This window comes from Colobus angolensis, unplaced genomic scaffold (assembly GCF_000951035.1).
Source record: "Colobus angolensis palliatus isolate OR3802 unplaced genomic scaffold, Cang.pa_1.0 Scaffold66, whole genome shotgun sequence".
NCBI lineage: Eukaryota > Metazoa > Chordata > Mammalia > Primates > Cercopithecidae > Colobus > Colobus angolensis.
The window spans coordinates 3,167,295-3,171,145 of NW_012120265.1; the positions used below are offsets into that span (position 1 = coordinate 3,167,295).

The 3,851-nt window shown below is 49.9% G+C and overlaps 1 long non-coding RNA gene across 1 annotated transcript in view; it reads left to right on the forward strand.

Moving 5' to 3' along the window:
- Positions 1–3,851, forward strand: part of LOC105500364 — a 34,710-nt gene that overhangs the window by 9,747 nt on the left and 21,112 nt on the right. The window lies entirely within an intron of this gene.

Consider the following 3,851-nt stretch of genomic DNA (forward strand, 5'->3'; position numbering starts at 1 on the left):
AAAAAAAAAAAAAGATTCCTCTGAGCTTTGGGAGGACAAGGTGGAGGATTGCTTGAGTCCAGGAATTTAAGGCTACAGTGAGCTGTGATGGGGTCAATGCATTTTCAGCCTGGTTGACGGAGTGAGACCCTGTCTCAAAAAAAAAAAGGTTTCAAATCCTGGTTGTTAAAACAGGTGATGTCATATAGACTCAGGAAGGTGGAGAGAACTTCCTGGAGGAAATCGCAGTTAAGCCGAGTCCTGGGGAACAAGGAAGAGTGGGTAATGGGGAAAATGGCAGGAAAAGCATTCCAGGGAGAGAGAACCATCAGTGCAAAGGCCCTGGGGTAGGAAGGAACTTGGTGTGTTTGGGGAACAGGAAGATGGAGCCCCTGTTCCTTGCCATGCTGTCTGCCAGAGAAAGGGGATGGGGTTTCCACTGGGAGCAGGGAGAGGAGGCAACTGTTGCCACTTAGCATCCTTCAGATGGTTGCACAGGTGGCGAGAGACATCGGTGCCGAAGACCTGCAGGGTCAGCTCATTTGATTTTCGGCAGCCTAAGGAGGCTCTTCTGGATTGCGGTTGGGAGAGAACAGAGGTGTGCACGTGGTGCTTGTCTCCCTTGGCTCACTGCTTAGTGTTATGGTTTAGGAATTCACACTGCTACCTCCCAGGCTGACCCGCTCTGCCCCTGGAAGCTTTTGAATCCACCCCACCCCCTTCCCTATGCCCTTGGCCCAGGCCTTGCCATTTCTTGCCTGGACAGGTGCCCTGACCCCCACCAACTGCCACCTGATGGACCCACAACAGCCAATGGCAACTCTTGCAAAGGTTCGTGAATGTAACTATGCTCTTCTCTTGCTCTAACGCCTACTTTGGCTCCCTATTTCCCCAGAACAAAATGAAGCTCCGTCTCTGACCTTGGAGCTCTTGCCCCTGCTGGCGTCTCTACTGTTCTGCCACAAGTACCCCCCGTGTCTGCCCTATTCACCCGCCTTCTGGCTCCCAGACCTTTGTACCTGTTGCTCCCTCTGCTCCAGTGAAACTGATCAACACTTCTGTGTTTTCTCACTTGGGGTAGGACATATCACAGGAGGCTTCTCAGAGGAGGTGGCGTTTTAGCAGGTAGGATGGTAGGGGGACAGGGAAGCATACAGTGATGGCTAAAATTTATGCATCAATTTGACCAGCCTATGGGGCCCAGTTGTTTGGTCAAATACTAGTCTAGATGTTGCTGCAAAGGTGTTTTTAAATTTTTTTAGAAATGGCATCTCACTCAAGATGGAGTGTAGTAGTGCAATCATAGCTCACTGTAACCTTGACCTCCTGGGCTCAAGTGATCCTCTTGCCTCAGTCTCCCAAGTAGCTGGGACTACAGGAACACACCGCCACACCTGGCTAACTTTATTTATTTATTTATTTAGAAACAGAGTCTCGTTCTGTTGCCCAGGGGCATGATCTCCGCTCACTGCAACCTCTGCCTCCTAGGTTCAAGTGATTCTCTTGTTTCAGCCCCCTGAATAGCTGGGACTATAGGCATGCACCATCACACCCGGCTAATTTTTGTATTTTGAATAGAAATGAGTTTTCGCCATGTTGGCCAGGCTGGTCTCGAACTCCTGACCTCAAGTGATCTGCCCACCTCAACCTCCCAAAGTGCTGGTATTATAGGCATGAGCCACCATGCTGAGTCTATGTTTTGTAGAGATGGGGTCTCACTATGTACTCCAGGCGGGTCTCGAATTCCTGGGTTCATATGGTCCTTCCATCTCCCAGTGTTGGAACTACAGGCGTGAACCACCATACTCAGTTAATTTTTCTTTTTTTTTTTAATTTTGAAACTGAGTCTCACTCTATTGCCCAGGCTAGAGGGCAGTGGCGTGATCTCAACTCACTGCAACGCCCCCGGGTTGAAGCAATACTAGTGCCTCAGCCTCCCAAGTAGCTGGGACTACAGGCACATGCCACCACACCCGGCTAATTTGTTTTTCTTTTTTTTTTTTTAAGACAGAGTCTCGCTCTGTAGTCCGGGCTGGAGTGCAGTGGCACAATCTTGGCTCACTGCAAGCTCTGCCTCCCAGGTTCACGCCATTCTCCTGCCTCAGCCTCCTGAGCAGCTGGGTCCACAGGCGCCCGCCACCACACCCAGCTAATTTTTTGTATTTTTAGTAGAGACAGGGTTTCACTGTGTTAGCCAGGATGGTCTTGATCTCCTGACCTTGTGATCTGCCTGCCTCGGCCTCCCAAAGTGCTAGGACTAGCCACCACGCCTGGCCTCTTTTTTTTTTTTTTTTTTGAGATGGACTTTTACTCTTGTTTCCCAGGCTGGATTGCAGTGGCATGATCTCAGCTCACTGCAACCTCCGCCTCCTGGGTTCAAGTGATTCTCCTGCCTCAGCCTCCCAAGTAGCTGGGACTACAGGTGCGTGCCACTGTGCCTGGCTAATTTTTTGTATTTTCAGTAGAGATGGGGTTTCACTGTGTTAACTAGGATGGTTTTGATCTCCTGACCTCCTGATCCTCCCGCCTTGGCCTCCCAAATGTTGGGGTTACAGGCATAAGCCACTGCACCCAGCTGATGCTTCTTATCTAATCAGTTGAAGTCCTTCAGAGAGCAAAAACAGCTTCTAGAGGGAAAAAGGAATTCATAAGCTTGCAACAAAGAAGTCCTCCCTATTTCCAACCTGCTAGAGCGCCCTGTGAATTTTGGGTTTATCATCCCCCACGATTGCATGAGCTAATTCCTTAAAATACATCTTTTTTTTTTTTTTTAAGAGAGAAAGACAAGATCTCTGCCACCCAGGCTGAAGTGCAGTGGTGGGATCATGGCTCACTGCAGCCTCGACCTCCTGGGCTCAAACAATCCACCCACCTCAGCCTCTGGAGTGGCTGGGGTCACAGGCACACACCACCATGCCCAAACTTTTTCTGAACTTTTTCATAAACATGGGATCTTAAACTATTGGGCTCAAGCGATCTTTCCATGTCAGCCTTCCAAAGTGCTAGGATTCCACGCATAAACCACCATGTCCAGACTTAAAATGAATCTTAAATTTTTTTTTTTTTTAGAGAAAATCTCTATATATGTAATATGTATATTTCCTGTTGGTTCTGTTTCTCTTGTAAGCCCTTACTGATGCAGGCACCCAGAGGCCCGGTGATGGGAAGGAGGCAGGGCTCGCTTTCCAGTATATACTCAGGGAGTTTCTTTTTTTTCTTTTTTTGAGACAGAATTTCGCTCTGTCGCCCAAACTGGAGTGCAGTGTATGATCTCGGCTCACTGCAAGCTCCATCTCCCGGGCTCAAGCGATTCTCCTGCCTCAGCCTCCTGAGTAGCTGGGATTACAGGCGCCTGACACCATGCCTGGCTAATTTTTGTATTTTTAGTAGAGACAGGGTTTTACCATATTGGCCAAGCTGGTCTTGAACTCCCAGTCTCAAGTGATCTGCCCGCCTCGGCCCCCCAGAGTGCTGGGATTACAGGCGTGAGTTACTGTGCCCGGCCACTCAGGGAATTTCTGAGATAGGGACAGCTTCCGATGGCAGGACCTCAGCTGATTGCCTTGGCCTTTGTCCGCTGAACCCAGGCCAGCTTCCTAGCCTTGGACGCCGCCCAAGACACCTGCAGACCTAGGACACACATTAGAGGCCTTGGGTTTCATGGTCCTGGGCAGGGCCAGGTCTGAGGTACTGACCAAGCCTGCTACCCTCGACCAAAATAAACTGAGGGCAGGACGCTGCTTGATCAGCCATCCATAGTACCCCACAGCCTGGGCCGGGTCACAGATCTGCTTTGGCTGGCCTGCGGACAGGGACGTCCTCAGTCACAAAAAGCCTGAGAGGCAGACACATTGGATTTGAAGACCAAAAAT